Source organism: Ochotona curzoniae, unplaced genomic scaffold (genome assembly GCF_017591425.1).
Source record: "Ochotona curzoniae isolate NIBS_2020 unplaced genomic scaffold, NIBS_Ocur_1.0 scaffold_4506, whole genome shotgun sequence".
Taxonomy (NCBI): Eukaryota; Metazoa; Chordata; class Mammalia; order Lagomorpha; family Ochotonidae; genus Ochotona; species Ochotona curzoniae.
Window position 1 is genome coordinate 9,718,415 of NW_024467119.1, and position 21,366 is coordinate 9,739,780.

A 21,366-nucleotide genomic window follows, 5' to 3' on the forward strand; every position below is an offset into this window, starting at 1 on the left:
TGTTTTGTTTCCCTTTTGTCTGTGTGCCTCTTTGCCCCTGTCTTCCATTGCTTAACCTCTTAATTTCATCTCTTCTTGCTTTTTAGAAAAATCACACTGACACTCCTAGGCTATAAACTTTTGTTCCTCCAACTTCCTAAAAGAGTATCTCCTAATTCTTTGACGTGAAAGAGGAATTGTTCCCACAATTGTATTTCATTGAAATTCTACATTGACCCTGAACATACTATGGGGTTATTTGCTACTAGGTGATTTTTTTAAATTGTTTATGTGGGGGATAAAAAAAGCATCTTGATCAACTTTGTATATTCTGTACTTAACACAGGGCTTACTACATTGTGAAAAAATCAACGTATCTTGTTCAATTGATGAAGATAAGCTTTCTGTTTTAGGAATTTAAAAGTTAATACTGGGCCTGGTGCAATAGACTAGCAGCTAAAGTCCTCAGCTTGTATACTTGGGATCCCATATGGACACCGGTTCATGCCCTAGCTGTCCCGCTTCCCATCCAGCTCCCTGTTTGTGTCCTGAGAAAGCAGTCGAGGATGGCCCAAGACCCAGCACGCATGTGGGAGATCGGGAGGAGGATCCTGGCTGCTGGCCCCTGGCTTCGACCTTTCTGGCCACTTGGGGACTGAATCAACAGATGGAACATCTTCCTCTCTGTCTCCCCTCCTCTCTGTACATCTGCCCTTCAAATAAAATAAAATAATAAATACTTACACTTTATTTGTTTATCCATTGATTTCACGTTTGAGACAGCAGGTTTATTTTATATTACAGCCGGAGGCCTAATGATCCACTAAATAAAAGAATTTAACAAATAATGAGAAAGATTGTAGCGCAGACTGAACATAGAGAAGGGCTGCAAACAAGCATCTTTAGAAAATAGTGTCTAATTTCACTTATATACACCAAATAGTAAAGTAGTCCCAGCTCATCAAAGCTGTGATGAAACGTCATTCTTAACAGATTGCAAAGATGGAAAACTAAATTTGACAGAACACTGTATTTACAGCATAACTGCTATTCCCAAACAATTTGTTACTGTTGATATTTGGTTCTTATTTTTGTTCCTTTAGTTCTGTGGTTTGACTTGACAGATATAGCCCCCAGTGCCAGCTTCTGTCAGCTGATGCTGTGGCTAAGCCCAAACAACCCCTACCCACTCTAATTTCATTTGCACCAGTAGGAATAATCAGCCCAGCCTGGCTTTTTCCAGATCTTGTCCACCTGAGGCATAGAGGCATTGTATCCATGCTTAGTCTAGTCTGCCCCCAACCCAACTCATGCTCTCCAGTGGGAGTAGCTGTCCAGCAAAGGAACCACTCCTTATTCCCCCTGTTGGCTCTGCCCCCTCCCTTTCTGGTTCTCACGCATGCTGGTTGGGTGTTGCGGTCACATCTGGCACAGGCAACCTCACCTTGGCATTCAGCATTGTGCACTAGTTTTTGTTGTGACCAAACCCGGCTCGACCCACACTGTTCTGGTGCTTGGATTTGCCAGTGGATGACGTGGACAGATTCAGCCTGGTCTTCCCCCAACCCACGCCAAATGTATGCCAGTGGGTAACTTTCCATAGCCTGTTCTGGGCTATTTCCTATCATGTTTCTTGCACTTACCTGTCAGATCTGTGTCCTGCCAGAGGAGTTGCCAAGGCTCCTCCATCAGACCCCTTCCCAATGCCCGATTTTGCGCATACCTGAAGGTCCACGAGCCAGCCCTACTCAGTTCATCTCCTGTCCTAGCAGAAACAGTGGCTTTTCCTGACTGGCCTTCAACCCAAGCAGGTCCTTGATGTTGGATGTTTCAGCTTAGCCATGGCTCGAACATACCCACATATGGCTCACATATGGGTCAGTAGGGGTTGAGACCTTGCCTAGTCCATCCCACATCTACCCTCGTCCTCCAGAATACCAGATGGTGCTGGAGTCTGGCCCGGCTCAGTGCATACAATCCCAGTCCACATTTGTGCCAAGGGAGACTACAACCGTTTCCTGTTCAGAACGCAGCCCTTATTTCAGGCCACGGGCCCCTTTGTGGGAGCCTCAACCCAGCTAGGGTTGTCCCCTTAGCTCTCCAACTAGGCCTGTTCCCAGCCATAGATCACGTGCATGCCAATGGTTGCTCTGACTCAGCTTAGCACAACCCCTCACCTGTCCTGACCTCTGCCTTAGACACTGTGGCTTAGCATTCCTAACTCATGTAGACCAGTAGGTGCAAGAGCCTAGCTCAGCATGACCTGTGCTCCATCCTGGTCTTTAGTTTTGCTTGTGGGCTAAGGTTTGTTCAGTCCTGCCCAGTCCACCCTGTTCCATTACCAATTGACATATTACCTAGCTGTTGGAGCTACTTTGCCCAGCTTATCTGACCCCCAGGTCTGGACCACATGGTCACCAATGGGAGCTATGACTTGCCAAGGGAGTTTCTCAAGTTCCTCCACTTAATTTACTCCCAGACCGAGTTCTCATACATTCCATTGGGTTTAGGCCAGGTCCCGGCAAAGTCTGACCTTCCATTTGGCCTTGTATGAGCTGGTGAACATTGCAGCCCGGCCGACCCCACACCCTATTCAGGATGCACATTTGAGTGCTACTGCCCTGAGCAGTCAAGACTGTTGCGGGTTCCTTTACTTGTGATTCATGGCAGGCTTGTTGGTCACACCTAGCTTAGTCCATCACCACCACAACTCTTGAGGTAATCAGTGGGGCTAGAATTTCCACAGGGTTTGGCACACACATCCTTCAAAGAATCTGCCCCGGTTATTGTTCTCGAGTGCTAGTTAATGTAATGACCCTGCTTAAGGTGACCCTTCTGATCCATCATCATGTCAGGTAACAGGATATGATGCTGATGGACAAGCCCCAAGCCATAGCTTTTGCATGGACTGGTATTTGGTGGTTAGCATTGTTCAGTGATTACAAGTTTTTCTAAGGAAGAGTTACTGTCATTGGGAATCTTTGTGACTGCTTCATATCCTGGAAGCACAATAGGTTCAACCTGGAGCTACCTAAGCAGCGATTCACAAAACAAAGCCCCAGAGCGGAGCCTGGCACCAAATGTTGCACTGGCCACCCAGGGACAGCTCACCACGTGTATGTGGTGGCTGTCATCTGGGATTCAGGCATGAGACACCCCGTCCTGAGACCCACCAGCAGCTGGGAAGTTTAAACTCCCAGGCCCAAGGTCGCGCCCCTCCCTAATCTCATTCACAGCCCAATGAGGGTGGCCAGTGGGCCCCAGACCGGCCCAGTCAAGGAGACCTCCCTGCTCGGTGTACTCACCCCAAAGGGAGCAGCCCTGGGGACAGGCCTGGGGACAGCTCACCTAGTGCGCATGGTGGCTGGGGTCCGGGATCCAGGCATGAGATGCCCCATCCTGAGATCCGTCTTTCTTTCTTTTTTTTTTCTTTCTTTCTTTCTTTCTTTTTCTCTTTCTTTCTTTCTTTCTTTCTTTCTTTCTCTTTCATTCTTTCTCTTTCTTTCTTTCTTCCTTCCTTCCTTTCTTTCTTTCTCTTTCATTTTTTCTCTTTCTTTCTCTTTCTTCCTTTCTTTCTTTCTTTCTTTCTTTCTTTCTTTCTTTCTTTCTTTCTTTCTTTCCTTATCCCTTCATTCTCCCCTCTTTCCTTATTTCTTCCTTCCTTCCTTAATTCTTTAGTTACTTCCTTTCATCCTTCCCTCTTTATTTTTGGAGATAACATTTTCAATTTATAAGATAGTAAAAAAAAAAAACACTCGTCTAAATAAAGAGTAAGCAAACAAAAAAACAAAAAGATCATAGGTCAATGTGAATGCAGGGAAGGACTATGAAGAATCAATTAAAAGATGTTCATTTTAGGGATCACCCTGTGGAACTGCCATCTCTACTGGCATGCGCAAGAGCTGGGGATGGCAACAGGCTTGCCCAGGCAGCTAAGAGGATGGCCCAGCTGGATTTGAGTTCCACTGGTGAGGGCAAGAGCAGGACTACGGAAGGCAAACTGAAATGGACATGGCTACAATCTCACCTGGGATGGGTGTGGTGTGGGTCAAGGGAGCTGCAGATTGGGCTGAACTCCAACACCTTGGTACTTGCGAAAGCCTGGTTGGGTGTAAAATGGGCTGGGCTAGGTCTTGACTTTACCATCTCAAGCACAGCCTTGCTGAGTTCTGAGCATCTCGCATCTGCTGAATACACTGCTTTCCTACCTCTTGGTCACTACTCCACTCCAAGCCCAGGATGGTTCATGATGCAGCCTAAATGATGTCATCTTTTAGAATTGCCTTATGTCTTCTCAATGTCTTTCCAAGCTGCAGAAGTAGCTCTTGAAGCACTTGCTTTTTGGATAGCTACAACACTCAAGGCCTTCACCATATTTTTAATTTTTTTTTTTTTAATTTTTGGATCACTCAAGAGTGTCCTCTTAGTAACAACATTAGCAGTGGGTTTTGTATATTTAAGGCCCAGGATGTTTAAACAAAATGAAATCAAATTAAACCCCAGGAAATGTGGAACAATCCACATGAAGAATATGATCCTGCTCCAGAATTAACAAAGCCTAGTATATTACAGTAAGAAGGAATGCATCCTACAGTAATGATAAAAATACAGTGTTATGGACAAATAAATCAGCAAAACGATATTTATCATCATTCTGAATAATGCATGATGAAGATAAGGATATGAAGGCATACTATTTTAAAATTTGATTTATTAATTTGAAGGACAGAGAGACGACAGACAAGCTTCCAGAGAGCACCTCTCGCCAGCTCCTTTACCAAATGCCTGCAGGGTCTGTTTTTGGGATTGCTTAGGATCAGCAAAGCAGTAGGCTTGTTTATAGCAAAATATCACAAACGTGTGGAATGTGTTTACTACAAAATTGCAAGAAGAACTTTTCAACTCGTTTACAATGTTCTGTGATTGCCTTCACATATGCTATCTGTCATTCACTAAGGGGTCTTTACTGCACATACACATACAGCTGTGCTTAGTTATATTGAATTACTCCATTTGTATATTGTTGAACTGATGCAAAAACAAAAGTGGCCATCAACAAATGTTTTTCACACTGAATGATATGATGTGTCAATCAAAAAACGTTTGCCCCTTAGCCTTGTCTGAAAAGATTTCAGTTATTAAAACTCTGGTTTCCAAACCTCTGCTATCTGGCTTACCAGTAAGTATGCTTATCTGGTATTGTACATGAATCTTTTAGTGACAAAATCGTCTTTATAATATAATGAGAAAATCAGGTCTTAGGTAAGTCAGGTGCATTTCATTTTTGTATTTGCTACTTAGAAGTTGCATGAAAAGGGGCTTATCCTGTGCTGTCATCATCCCACATAAGCACCAGTGTGTGTCCTGACTACTCCACTTCCGATCCACCTCCTTGCTAATGAACCAGAAAACCAGTAGAATATGTCCTGAGGCTTTGGCCCCAGAATGCATGTGGGGAAGCCATAAGGACCTCCTGGCTTTTAGCTTGAGACTGGTTCCACTCTGCTTTAGCAGTCACCTGGGGTGTAAACCAGCAGATGGGCAACCTCTCTGTAACTCTGATTTCCACAGACACAACAATCAATAAATAAAAATTTGAAAATAATTTGTATGGAGAAATAAAAATATCCAAGTTTTAACCTGTATTGGAATAGATGGTAAAATCACATTGATTTAGATTTAGATTGTTAATGAGGCTTATTGATGGAAATTATAAATTCTTTATATTTGGATTTAATTTTTAAAAAAATACTTTAGGAGAAATTCCATCAGGGATAGCAAGTAGTTTTTCCTACCCATGAACTTGCTCCACTCCTCTAGGGCAGTTTATGATGGAATGTAGGAAAAAAATGAGAAGCTAATTTATTTCAGGAAGGTAAAAGAAAAAAAAAAAGACTGAAATTGTTCATCAATTGATGAAGTGTAATTGTATCTCTGTTTTAGTAGATACACCTTTTGCTTCCTAAACTCTTTGCCATCCTCCCTCATACGTAGGGGAGTTTCCAATGATTTGGCAATTTGATAGTAATAGGGAGAATAATATATAATCAACACACTTGATTTCACACCTGATTTGATTACAGGGGTCTGATTAAACCAAAACTTGCACATTCCATTTAATTTAGTAATTAGGAACAGGGTGCTTTCCCTGTATTCCTCTGAAGAGACCAATCAACTCAGGTAAGAACATTTGCTATCCTATATGATGGGGAGGTCTGATTCAGGCTGCACTGTATTTTATATTCACTTTTTTTCTACGTAAATGCATCAACAGGAACTGGGGCTTTCTTAAGACCAAGACTGTCAGTCTAGGAAATGAAAGCCAAGTGTTCTCCTTGACTCTCAGGGTTAAGAGCATTTCTTACTGTGGAGTCCTGACAACTCCCAGTATTACATCTCCAGTTTTGAGTACTGGCAGGATGCTCAGCCAGGAAGCTGACACAGCCTTGGGTATCTTGCCCGGTAGGTTTACAAGTTAATTCATTAAACCAAATCATTTTCATTAGAACACTGGCCTCATGTGTTACTACCAGCACTAAAATAAATCATTTCCGTCTATCCATTATGGTAAGTGATGCATCTGATGCATTTATTAAGTTAAAGTGTTCTCTCAGATTCTCCTGGTCAATTATTCTTGTCACCACTCACTTGGCTGATGGGTCTCCCAGGAATCATTAAGTACAAGGATAAATCCTCAGCTTGGATTCCTCCACAGCCTGGTTGAAGCCTGCCTTTGCTGTCCTAGTTGCAGTATGAAATCGTGCTGGCATCCTATGGCCCACTCTCTCTTCAGCCAACTCTACAATCTGTATTGGATCCCACTGATTGACATCGCCTGCCTACAGAGTTTGATTCTACATCTCATCTGATGCGTTTCTTCACAGAAAATGTGTTATTGTGAACATGTTTCTTTCATTCCTTTACTGTGTTGTTGTTTAATAGAACCCATTATTGCTGATTTATCAGCTGACTATTCCTTGAGTTTATAACCTGGTGTTTGTACCTTTTTGAGGATGCAAGAAATTATTTCTTGAGAGTTCATATACAGACAAAACATGGCAAACTCACCTAAATATCAGTGTTTTCATTTTTTAAAAAGTATAATTTTGGTAATATTTTGAGACTTTTATCTTAATCTGTGTTTTACCTGGAAGGAGGAGATTCATGTTTCTCTACCAGACGTCTTCTTAATGAATCAGTCCTAAGATCTTGGATTGCATAATGATGGCCCCTCTTCTCGGGTTTTTGTGCACCTGGAAAACAGCATCCCTTAGATCATCATTGCTTGGAGCTACATTTTCTATAATTGTTGAGCAATTCTTAAAGGTAAGGTGCTATTTCTTACACACCAGCATGTAGGGGGATTCCTTCAAATTCTTAATTAGAAATTCAGCTTGAGTTTTGCTGTGTACATATTTTCTTCAATAATTTTAGCACTATTACAGAGTTCAGTTTTTGCATATACAAAAACATTGTTGTGTTGTCACTTGCACATATTATATTTTTCCAGCATCATGGTGTAAAATATTTAAACAGGTTATAACCAGTTTATTAAAGTCAAGTCACAGTGGAGTAAATAAATAAACTGCACTGTCAACAAAATTGACTGGTGCTGTGGCACAGAACACTAAACCTTCCCAGAAGCATTGGCCATCCCTTATAAGCCCCAGTCTGCGTCCCGGATGCTCCACTTGCAAGCCTGGCCCCTGCCTTTGCCTTGGAAAGGCAAATACATATGGTTTAAGTCCGTGGGCATGTGAACTCACATGGAAACTCCAACAAATCTCTTGCTCTTGGCTTCAAATCAGGTTAGCCCCAGAAGTTGTGGTCATTTTGGAGTGAACTTTCTCTTTGCCTCACCTCTCCGCAATTCTGTCTTTCAAACAAAAATGAAAATCTTAGAGTAAATAAAACAGTCTTTGTAGTGCATATTGCCTCAGTGTTGGTTGACCATGAAACTATGGCAAAATTGCATTAAGCATTGCCTGAGAGCATACGGCAGGAATAAAAATTATATTAACAGACTGTATTATCAATGTTATGTTTCACATATACAATATATTACATACATAATATTACAGATGCATGTGTATATTTGTGAAAAAAGCACGTACATCAAACATTTCAGAGGAAATAAGTTTTCACAGAAAAACAAAAAGCATTGCAATAAAAGAACTCTCCCAGGATCCTGGAAAAATAGGTTATGCATATATTCAAAATGAGAGCCATAGAACATATGGGTGAATATATTTGGATAACTATTTCAGTTATAGAAAACATTTGATTTGTTGCTTCAGCCTTTCTCATGAATATTTAGCATAATTCTGGTAACGTTTATCAAATATTTGAGATATTTTAGGAACCAAGGATCCAGATGTCCAGTCTTAGGAATTTCATACTCATATTGGAGAGAAAAGATGTGACATCACACATCGTGACACCTAAACTCACATATTCTGCATTGTGCTCTGGTGAGTTTTTGAAGTGTGAATTGTGCTAGACTGTGGTTGCCAATTATTCAGCCAAACATGTTTTTCTGGTGTTGGCTCAGAAGACATTTTGTTGATGTGACTAACATATATATATTCAACTGGCTGTGAATGAAAATTATTTTCCCACAAGATCTGGATGACCACAATGTAATCTGCTGGAATCCTTGGAAGCAGAGATGATACTTCATTGATGATGAATGCTGGTGCTGGGGTCATGTGACACTACGTTTGCTTCTCACCCGTGACACTGACATCTTATCCAGGGTTACCTGTTCTTGTATCAGAATTCTGCTTCCTAAGCAACTCCCTGCTAACACATCCAGGAAGACAATGGAAGTTAGAGCAAATGCTTAAGTCCCTGACATCCATTTGGCTGTCCTGGATAGAGTCTAGGGCTCCTAGTTGAAGCCTGGCCTAGTCCCTACCCCTGGCCACTTGGCCATTGCATACATTTAATAAATGAGCCTGAATTTGGAAGATCCTCTGTGTGTGTGTGTGTGTGTGTCTGTGTTCAAGTGCACATGTCAGAATGTGTGTCAGTCTGCTTTTCAAATACATAAACTAAATCTTTAGAACAAGAGTGAAGATAGACCACTTAAAAGCCATGTACATGGAGCACTTCCAAAAAGAAGAAGGAAGAGGAAGAAAGAGGAGGAGAACAAGGAAGAATGATGGGAGTAGAGAATCTGTTCCACCCAGGACAGCGTCATCCACGACTGGAGAACTCTAGCTTGAATTTCTCATATTCCTTCACAACACATTTTGCACTTGCCTAGTTTCCCCCTGTGACCATGAGATCCTGTTCCTTATCATAGTTCTAGCTGACACAATGGCATAGCAACCTAGTTCTCACCTGCAGTGGCAGCATCCCATAAGCACCAGTTCATGTTCTAACTGCTCTAATCCCCTTCCAGTTCCTCACCTATGGCCTTGGAAAGCTGCAGAAAATAGCTCAAATCCTTGAGTCTCTGCACCCATATGGTAGATTTGGAGGAGGTTCTTGGTTCCCTCTGGTTCCATGGCTGATCTCTGACAATGGCTGACATTTGGGGAGTTAACCAGCAGATGGAAGATCGTTCTTTCTCTGCCTCTCCATTTTGTAAATTTTTCATTCAAATAAAAATAATAAATCTTTTGAAAAAGTACAATTGCTTCTGGATGTACTTTTTCTTTGATGCAACTATAGACACTAAGTGTATATGTATAAAATATGTATATAATTATGCATATATGTGTACACGCACTGCATAGATCCATACTAAGATTATTTATTGAGTATGTATTCATCATTCCTTCCATAGGGCAATACTTTAATAAGGAAAAACAAAGACAGTGGTTGGGTTTACTAGGATACAGAATAAGCTAGGATTGTTTAAGGCATACTAAGCATATCTCTCTATCTTATTTGAAAAAAAGAGAGCAAGCACTTGAGGATGTTAAAAGGACATGAGATTACCTTAATTCCACTGGACGAAAAAGGTGTACTCACCTACGTTTTTAACTCTGAACTCCTCCGAAGAATTCATGACTCACGATGATTAAGAATCATTGAATTTTATTCTCTTTCCTCGAAAATATATTTACTACATTATATTGGACTTAATTTTTATTTTCAAACAGTGTTTTAATGTGCCTTGTAAGCACTCTAAAGATTCCATGTCTTTGTGCTCTCATTTCAAGAGGCCATTCATTCACTGCAAAACACCTAATACATTTGTAACACAGGCTTTTCTATATTTTCTCTATAGGAAGGCAAAATTATTAATTCCATAAATCATGAAATGAACCCAGCAATAAAAATGCAAAGACACCAAATGCAGATAACAACACTGGAATTCCTCTGTTGCTCCCCACATTTATTATATTAAAAAATATATATTAGCAGTGCTAGCAGTAGTTTCAGTTTGGATTCTCAAAAAGAAGACATTGTTGGTCATATGATGTTAAAGTCCATTTCCTCAATAGGTCTGTATAATCCTACCACTCCGAACAGTTGCCGTCTTTCATTTGTTTTCTTGACTTGATCATTCACACTTTTAGAAGAAAGATCATGTTCAATTATGGCAATGTATATCCACAAATACCTTCCACCAGTGATCTGCTACATGAGGTGTGCTTTGCTTATTTATCTTGTCTCTGTATTTTGTTTTAAAAAAACTGTCACATATATCACAACCTCCCCACACCTTATCCACCAGGCCAAGGGCGTTTCCAGAGTTATAGAAATACTTCTATAATTCAATAACCAACTAATGGACACTAGTTGGTAATTTAAAGCTATTCCAAATTATGTTTTGTTTAATTAAGTACACCACAGTTTGAAGAATACTTTTTAAAATTATGTGTCTGAGCCCAGCGTGATGACTCTCTCAGTGGTTAAATCATCACACTGCAATAACTAGGATCCTACATGGGCAGCAGTGCATCTTCCTGCTGCTCCACTTTTCATCCTGCTCTGTGTTTGCTGCCTAGGAAAACAAAGGGGGATGGCCTAAAACCTTGGACACCTGCACTTACATGGGAAACCAGGGGCTCCTGGCTCCTGGCTCCTGGCTCCTGGCTCCTGGCTCCTGGCTCCTGGCTCCTGGCGTTGGATTGGCTTAGCTCAAGCCACTGCAGCCATTTGCAGAGTGATCCAACAGACTAAGGATTTTTTTCTCTGTCTCTCCTTCTCTCTGTAAAGCTGATCTACCTTTCCAATAAAAAAGTTTTATAAAATTAAACTCTTTAAAATATTGCTTGTCAAGTATATAATTTTCAGATTTACTCAAGATATCTTCCTTGTAGACAATAACAGATCAATTTTGTTATTAACATAATAGTCAACTCTGTGTAACTCAATCTAATGTGATAAGTCTATTTCATGAATCCATTTCCTGCATTCTTACAACAGTACAATTCGTATCCCTGGCTTAACTTCCAGAACAATTCTGAAGGGAAGATCTTAAAATAAAACATCCAGTATTAATAAGGAGAGCAGTAAATATAAAGATTATATGTAAACAAAAAGTAATAAATTCCCCTGATACGGTTGTAAAGTAAATGGCATTCTTTCATGCATGAATCTGTAATTATTTAAAAAATAAGTATCATATAATATGAAAGAATATAAAACAATTTGCATACCAATTTCCATGAATGAGATTGAATTTACAAATGTTAAAATGAAAATTAAATTACATACCTGTCATGCTATCAATATCAACTCTTTTTAGAACAATCATCTTCAAATTAGTTTCAAAAAGTTAAAACTCAATTCAGTTTTGTAATCATCATTCTGTTCTTTGTAACCATCAGGAATACTCTTAGCTAAATATAAGCGGATGTACATTAAAATTAAAGCAATTCAAAACAAGAGTGCTTGTTTTAGGCACTGGTGCTTTAAATATTTTATGTGTGTTCCAGCAGCCAGCATGAATTACCATAATTAATGGGAAGTGTGCAGTTCATCCAAAGTATCATAATTTGTCATTGTGTCATTTTTGAGACAAAACATTGCATACTTTTTGCAATCTCTTATGTAAAGAAAGCATAGAAGCGATTTTATCTTCCCAACCATGTAGTTCAGAAAATTTTGTATTTTTTGTAAAAGTATTCTATTATTATCCCTTGACTTTTTAAAAATTTTCTTTCTTAAACAGAATAATATTTATTCATTGGTTTGTTCTTCCAAAGTGTCATAGAAAAAATCTGGAAACAAAGTTTAAACCGGAATTGGAACTTATCTTTTGAAGGCTGGAGTTTAAAGTGACAGGATATGTAGTTTAGAAAAAAGCAGAAATCACAGCAAAATCTCTTTAAATCAAAACAAAAACATACGTACATATGTAATATATTTCATTTTACAAAACTCATGCAAATGATTCCTCAGTGTTGCACATTTCATAGTTTAAAAATGTCCTCTATGGTTTGAAAATTGAACATTCTGATTCTGCTGTACTCCTTGCTTTTTGTCCTTTTCTTCTAAGGATGTATCTGCAAGGTACAAGGCATGACCCTCAGCTGTTTATTCTCAGACTCTTAATAAGAGCACTCTGAAATTTTCCAATTTGACTTTTTCCTCCCATCTCAGAGGAACTCTCGAAGTAAACCTCTAACAATGTCTTATATTCTAATATCAGACCCATCTTTCATCTGAAATGTCCCCTCTCTCTTATCTTTTGTACTGAAATTAGATTTAACTAACTCCTAATATAATGAAGAACACAGAGTTGATCTTGGCAAAAAAATAGAATGAAGCAGTTCCAGTTTTTGCTGGCTCTTACCTGAAACCTCTCTTATTTAAGAAATGTAACTCATTTGTTACATAAATTATTCAAAACAGAGGGGTACAAAGAAGGTGCAACAGACAAGAGACAGAAATACTTCATCCACTGACTCATCCCCCAAATGCATACAACAGCAAGGACTGGACAGTGTCAAAGTCAAGAACCCAGAGCTTTGTCCAGCTCCAGGGACGCAAGCCCTTGAGGCATGGCCTGTACTTCCTAAAATGTCCAGGAACAGGAAGTGGGAATCACAGCCAGGATTCACAGGATATGGCATCATGCCAAGTAGAGTCCACCTTTTTGAAAACCACCCAACCAAGACCTCTTTTATTTTTGATGCTCTATTATTTGTCTACAAAGATAACTTCTTCAATTTTTTTTTTTTTCTTACAGGACCCCATAGTGACACTCTAAGTACCTATTCCAAATGAAATGAAAAAAAAAAAAAAAAACCTTTCTTTCCTGTGATGTTTTCTTGCATTCTTTGAGAATATCAACATAAATTATTCTTCTTAAAATACAATTTTATCACAATACTTTGTCAAAATTGTTCAGTGTTCAGTGAAGACACTTTCTTGATTAATTATGACTAATTACATCAACTAATATTTTCACTGTATTTTAAGTATAAAGATTTCCATTACTTTGGATAGTCTGCACCATCTATTGCTCCAATTCTTGTCAGAGGTCTAATTTTTACCAGTACTGAAAATCTCAGTGCAAATTTCACCAATTTTAGGAAGGCTTTCCTAAACAAGCTACCTACCTGCCCCTCCTCCCCCCCCACTGAGATATTCAGTATGGTGTGATTTGGTAACTCACAGAAGTAGTTCCCCAATTTTGAGTTAATCACCATGTGAAAACCTGGGGCGATTTCTTAATTTTGTAAACGTTTAATCTGTTAATCATAAAAATGGGTTCAGATACACTCACATTGCTTCTTTTTTTTTACATTGCTACTTTTTTTAATATATTTTTAATTTGAATTTGAATTATGTGGTACAATTTCATATAGGCTAATTCCCCCCTGCAAACTCCCATCCCCCAACAGATTTTCTCCATTTTACTACAATACTGTAGTCCTTCATAATACATCATAATTCTATTAGTCTCTTGTTTAAGTGTACCACGACATTGTTGGTACAGATAATGTCAGACAGCCGAGCATCCTATTGTCTACACATGTTCAACAGTTTCATTGGGAATCTATCTTTCATCTGAAAGCAGGGATGCATGTTCCATTATTCCTCCACATCTATATATGATGGACCCTTGTACTGTATCACTATACATTTCCATAAATGAGAACCCACCAAACCATGTTAACAACTGGTATGATTAGAATAGCCACAACAACAACATCAACAACAAATACAGCACCATGAAAAAGCTCACCACTGCGTAACCAACACATGAGTGACAAAAAGCAAACACAAAAGTCTCTTGGAAAAAATGATGCCACCATGTAATGCATGAGCCAGTGATGAATACGACAAGAGAAAAGGAATTAGTTGGAATAAACAAAACTGAAATTGAAACATCAAATGTATGGGATATAGCCGAAAAAGCAAGCAAACAAAAGCAGTACGTATCGGATTACTGAATTTACACTTTCCATATTGGTTTTCTTATATAAGGAGAACATATGGTATTTGTTCTGTGCTTGACTGATTTCACTGAGCATGATGGTCTCTAGTTGGGACCACCTGGTTGTAAATGGTACCATTTTATTCTTTTTAATAGCTGAATAATATTCCATGCCTCAGCAAATTCTAAAAAGTTGAAATCATACCATGCATCTTCTCAGACCATCAAGGAGTGAAGCAAGGACCATCAAGTGGTGAAGCAAGGACCATCAAGTGGTGAAGCTAGGGACCATCAAGTGGTGAAGCTAGGGACCATCAAGTGGTGAAGCAAGGACCATCAAGTGGTGAAGGTAGGGACCAATAGGTCAAAACGCCCAGGAAGACCTGTAAACACATGGAGACTGAATCATATGGCACTAAATGAGCAATGTGTTAGAGAGGAAATCAAAGGGGAAATTTAAAAATTACTTGAAACAAATGAAGGCATCAACACAGCATATCAAAACTTATGGGACACAATCAAGATGGTGCTAAGGGGATAGTTCATTTCAATCAGTGCTTATATCAAGAAACTAGAAAAGCATGAAATAAATCAGCTAACCTTACAGCTGAAGGAACCAGAAAAGCAACAACAAAACGATCCCAAGATTAGTAGGAAAGAAGGAATCATCAAAATAAGGTTATCAATGCATTACTTCTTAAAGGCTGGCATAACAAGATATTTACACACATGTATGTTTGAGTGTGTTTATCAGTTTACACATAATAAAGTTTATCTACAACTTCGATTGAAGCACTTTTGGTTGCCACTTATGCAATCTTTAATCTTATATCTGATGATTGTGTACTCATAGCCACTGGTACTTAATCAACACAGCCACTTTCTTTGTTCCAGATATTAATTCAATATTTTAGTTTTCAATCATGCCCAATGCCACAAAGAAGCTGATTAATCAGTTTTGGCTTATTTGTTATAAAAATTTCTTATCAATCTCTAGCTTGGATCATAATCTTTCCGGCGTGGTAACACATTCTTTTAATCCATATACCTAGATAACAGACATAGGAAATCCAGAGATCACTACCTCTACAAGTTGATGACAATGACATCCTAAGAATAATTTGTAACCAGGACATTGACCTTAAGTAAACAAAGATATTTCTATAATCCTCATTCATGAAATATTACATTGGTGTTTTTTAGAGTGACATAACTATTTCATCACCTGTTGTATCATCTGCCAAATGACAATAACACCACTGTACACTAGTGTGAAAAGAAGTCATGATCATCTTTACAGATGTGACTTCACTTTCATTCTCACTGCTTTGTAACCAAATGTAGATAACTGTAGTTTAAAATTGATCAGGATGAGAAGGGCATTGTGAAATAACATGTAAAGCCATGTTCTGCGATACCAGCGGTTTAAGACTGATGAGATCCGAGATGGAATTGTAACATAGAATGTAAAGCCACCATCTGTGATGCCAGCATCCCATGTGGGCACTAGCTCAATCACCGGTTGCTCCACTTCTGGTCCAGTTTCCTGCCAATAGTACAGGAAATGCAGTGGTGGTGGCTGAGGTACTGAGGCCTCTGAACCGACGTGGAAGACCCAGAAGAAGCTCCTGCGGTAGCCATTCTCCAGCCTGGACTTTGAGCCTTCTTGGGAAGGGAACCAGCAGATGGAAAACCTCGTTCACTCTCTCCCTCTTCCTTTATGTTTCTCTCGCCTATGCAATTCTGACTTACAAATAAATATATTTTTTTTCTTTTTAATTGATGAGACTTAATCCTGTACACTGGATGTACACAGGCTATCAGACCAAGGATGAAGGACACAGATAATACAAGACTCTGGAAACCAATAGATGTTGCAAGAATACAATATAAAACTAGACGAAGAGATGGAAAAAGATGGATCTTGCATGATCACATGGAAATGAATGAATGAAAACTCGTGTATTTCACTAAAATGCAGTTTGTAACAGTTCTAACAGTTCTGCTTTTTTTTTTTCTATAACATGGTGCTATACTAAGGTTGGTAGGATGGAAGCCAGTTGTTGCATAATGGATAAATCTGCCACCTATAATGCAGGCATCCTATATGAGTACCTGTACCCATCCCAACTGTCCCATTTCTGATTCAGCTTTCTACTAGTGCTCATAGAAAAGGATTAAACATTGTTCAAATACTTGGGTGCCTACAGCCACGTGACAGACCTGGTGAAAACTTCTTGCTCCTGGTCTTGGACTGACCCAGGCCTTGCCAATTCAGCTATTTGGGCAATGAGCCAACACATGAACAAATCTCTTTATCTTCCCCTCTCTTCAAATCTGATTTAAAATGCACAAATAATTTTAAAGTGGACTGAAGGGCCTGGTTTTCATTAAGATGACATATTCCACACAGGTTATTAAGAATTAGGATTCAACAAAACTTTTTCTTTGAATTACTGTCTATTCTTGGCAAAGAAAAGTTCTAGAAGAGTAGAAGAGCTGTTTCAACGATGAAATAAATAGCTATCACCAGACTAGCACTCAACTTAGAAAATGCAAAGGAGAAAAGAAAAAACAACCTGAATCCTAAATCAACACTTGAGAAAAAAATGACTTAAAGTGAAAAATTCAAACTGAACTTGATAGAAAACCCACATCAATTTCTACTTAAGCATTAACCAGCATTCGCTAAGAAAGAACTTTGCAGCAATCACTCAAAAATCTTTGAAAGAGATTAACATAAGATGTTAAATGAGACATACTGCAATTTATGCTAGACAGAAAATAATGGACACTAAAATATTGAATTCATATCTTATCAATAACACCAAAAACCCAATGAGTAATTATGTGTAATTGATCTGAATAATAATTTTATTAAAAAAACATTGATTACCAAATTTATGTGCCAAATACATAAAACCAGTGTGAAATGACTTATTACATGGGGAAAATCAGTAAATAGTATTTCCCACTGATGCTGTTTTACATTACTTTACAGATTTTGCTGTCCTGTACAATGTTTCCAGATTTCTTTGTTACTAACGTATAAATGCGTGCCATTTCTTTGTAGAATATAGTCAATCTGGTATATTCCACATAATAACAGTAATGAGTCGGGTAAAAATTAAGGTAACACTTTTCTTTTGCATCAATAATCCACAGATTTGAAGCAACTAAGGTGTCAGGTTGGTTTTATACATTTAAGTGTTTTAATTACCAATATTTCTGATTAGAATTCCCAGCTTCACAAATCTGAATTAAAAAAAACAATTTAAAAATAATCAATCAGAGCAATTTGATCAACATTACTACAACATTTGTTAAAAAGTAGAATTTGAAACATAAGCAAATTGAGGCATACTGATAAGGAAATTTTTAAACACAGAGAGCAAATTTCCAGGTCTTCCTCATTGGAGGTCTCCAACAGCTTGCTTCTCTGTTCTGCTAGAATGGTATCTCACATCATTTGTTTTGCACCTGTAGTCTTGACTGACTTTTTCCAGTTAATGAGGGATCAGATTTCCACTTGTTCCACTTGTGGGCCATTGCAGAGCCCACAGTCCTGATTTAGCTTTTGCATCCAGCAGTTCTCTTCCTCTGCATGATTCTTCTCCTGAGTCCTCAGACTCACCCCTAGGCACTTGATTCGTCTGCTTGTATTCTGTTTCTCATACCTCTCTCCTGCCACCCACACTTCCTGTGCCTACAACCCTTTCACATGTCTTGAAGTCTGTGTTGTCTGCTGCCCAGGTTCTTTCAGTTACTGATCTATCTTCTGGTTGCTGGGTGGAGCGCTTCATCTCTTCAGGAAGTCTTCATCACAGAACATGGAGAAAAAAGTGACTTTCCACTACCACTGGGGCTTAATTCTTGCCAAGAATCAAAACAGATCAACCATCTTCTTTCTTTTTATCCAGTTTAAAGCCACCATCAGAAAAAAAGCCACATGCTACACATGGCAACTCCAAGGACTGGCAGAAATGGAGGTAGGTGTGTTTGAAGAATGGTGAATATACTTTTATGTTTCTACTCTTCAGTCTATTTTTATCCTGCAGGCTCCTTGAAAGAAGAAGGAAAGAAGATGCAAATGAATTCTTTTGAGAAGAAAGGAACTTTTAATTGCTGGGAAATTTTTGTCATGTATTTGTTCACAGTTTTATGGGAATATACATTTGTCAAAATTCATCAAATTGACCCTTAATAATTATGTATTTTTCTGTATATTCATTATATTTCAATTTCAAAAGAAGGTAATATTCTGTTCCTATTTTATTCCTCTAGCAATCTCCCATGCCAGAGGTATCTTGATTTGCTATCCAAAATGATACTGGTCATATGGTTACATGAAATAAAGTAGAATGTAATGGTTTAGTCACTCTAACCATATTTATGTTCTGAAAAGCAAATGGAGGTACTGGCTGCTATCTTGGTCACAGAAAACGTAGACCATGCCCAAATGTCTCTATTGGGATCTGCCGATCAAAAACAATGCCATATACTCAGCAGTTAATCAATAGCTATCATTTGTTGGTGATTGACTCCACCAATCCTTGATTGACTCCACCAATCCTTTTGAGTAACCTGTAATCTATTACCTGTATTTCATTAAAATTTCCCATTAGATTTGCCTAACTGTTTTTGTTTTCTCCATCATTTATTGTTTATTTGCCTTAATCAGACCCACCGGCTTATTGTATATACCAACTCCACCATGTCTTTAAGTTTAAACCTAGACATTCTTTTTTTTTGGGGGGGGGGCAGTGACAAAAGATGTTTGTTTGGTTGATTCAGCCACTCATGTAAAAAAATAAAAAAAAAAAAGGTGAGTCAGGAATAGAACCTTCAGGCTGGTGTGGTCTCCCTGCCTCCCTTGGGGCATCACCATCATAAACATCTACGCACCAAACACCAATGCATCCAGCTATGTGAAGCAATTAATAATGGATTTAAGGGGAGACATATGCAAATAAATAATCCTAGGAGATCTCAACACCCCATTAACACCAACAGATAGATCAACAAGAGAGACACTCAACAAAGAAATAATAGAACTCACACAGACAATAGAACAAATGGACTTAGTGGATATTTACGGAACCTTTCATACTACGGACACAGAATGTACATTTTTTTCAGCAGTGCATGGCACCTTCTCCAGGATTGACCACAAGATAGGGCACAATACAAGTCTCACTAACTTCAAAAAAATTGGAACCATACCTTGCACCTTCTCAGACCAACAAGGAGTGAAACTGGAAGTCAATAAATCAAAATGCCTCAGAAAATATGTAAACTATTGGAGGTTGAACAATATGCTACTAAATGAACAATGGGTCAGAGAAGAAATAAAGTATGAGATCAGAAAATTTATGGAAACCAACAAAAACTCAAATACAACATTCACAAACTTGTGGGACACTGCTAAAACCTAGACTTTCAAATCACAGTTTGTACAGATTCACAGTCTTCAACAGAACATTTCTTTCTACCTTTAGTAACCAGTGTTTTCTCTGACAGCCATGTCCAATGCACGTTTGTCATATTGTATGAACTGGATTGCTATCTGACTTCTCTATAATTTTACTTTCCTTAATTCATTGTTTCATACAGGTTAGCAACAATGTTAGGCCACTCTTTTATTTGAGTCCTCGCTGACCATTTTGATCAGCATTGCTTTCCATTCCCCTAATAATAGCAGCAGCTGCTTTGGAACCATTGAATCATATCTTCTCTTGAATTACAATTAAATGTTATTGTGTGACTTTAAAGAAGCAGTGTGCCTAAATGAGTAGCTATCTGAATTCTAATGCATAGCAAAAAGGTTAGGTGTCATCGTTGTTTTGTTTAACATCCTTTCTAGAAGCCTAGTGAGTCCTTAAAGGTAGAAAAATACCTCCATTTTATAACATGCCTTCTGTGTTTAGCAGAGTTTCTTATGCATATCATTTATCTGTACAGCTTAGACAGATTAAAAACGATACCTTATTCTGCACATATTGGTAATCAGTAAACTTCAAAGATTTTAATTGTAGCATATGCTAGTGATTTGAATGCAAATAAGAACAACATAGTATAATCCTCCAGTAGATGAAAGAACAGTGTAGAGTAAATCAGCCCTGAGTTTCTCAACATCAGTACTTGTTGTGTATTTGATGTTTAACTCTCATGTAAATAATATTTAAAAGGAAACATCAGAGTTCATCGTCAAATCAGAAACATTTATCCCTGAAACCAAGATTCAGTACACAGTGTGACAATGAGCAGTGCATCCTGCCATCCAGCTGTCCCTCACGGCCTCGCCACTCCCCTTCAGCAGATGGTCCACACCGCGATTGCTTTCAAGTGGGAGAGTGCTTTGAAGCACACTTGTATTTACATGGATGGTTTTCCCAGCAGGAGCTTTAGTAGTTTCCTAAAGCTGATTCGCTCCGTCCACATCTCAATATTTTTGTGTTCATAGACCATAGCCATTTTGTCAATCGCAGTGTGCACATGGTGCAGAGAGGGCAGAGTGAAAGCTGGAATGTAAGTAAGACCCTTGCAATGTGCATTCCTTTGCCAGAATGTGGTTAAGGGAATAACCTTACAACCACTGATAGGGATATAAAAGTCATGGGCCACAAGACAATTCAGGATACAAAGACATCTGGCTACATCAGCCTCAAAATAAATCTATAAATTATCAGCCTTAAACCAGTGATTGCTTAACCTGTGCTGACAATCATATCAGATAGGAGATTTTATGGTTTTTTAATGCTGAAATCATTTGAAGAGGATTTGAATGCTGGTTCATGTTGCTGAGAAATCCAACTTTCTCTTCCTTTCACCCATTGTTAGACAAGGGAACTAATTTATCAGAACATGCTGATATTGTAAAGTCTTGAGGGTATGAAAATAGGAAAATAAGCGCAGATGGATTTAAGTTTCACAAATGAGAACAACATTCTGAGAAAAGCAAAGCACAAAAGCCCATCACCATCTATTTCCATGCAGGACAAAATTCAACCAAAATCAAAAAGTATACTGATGAGAAACAT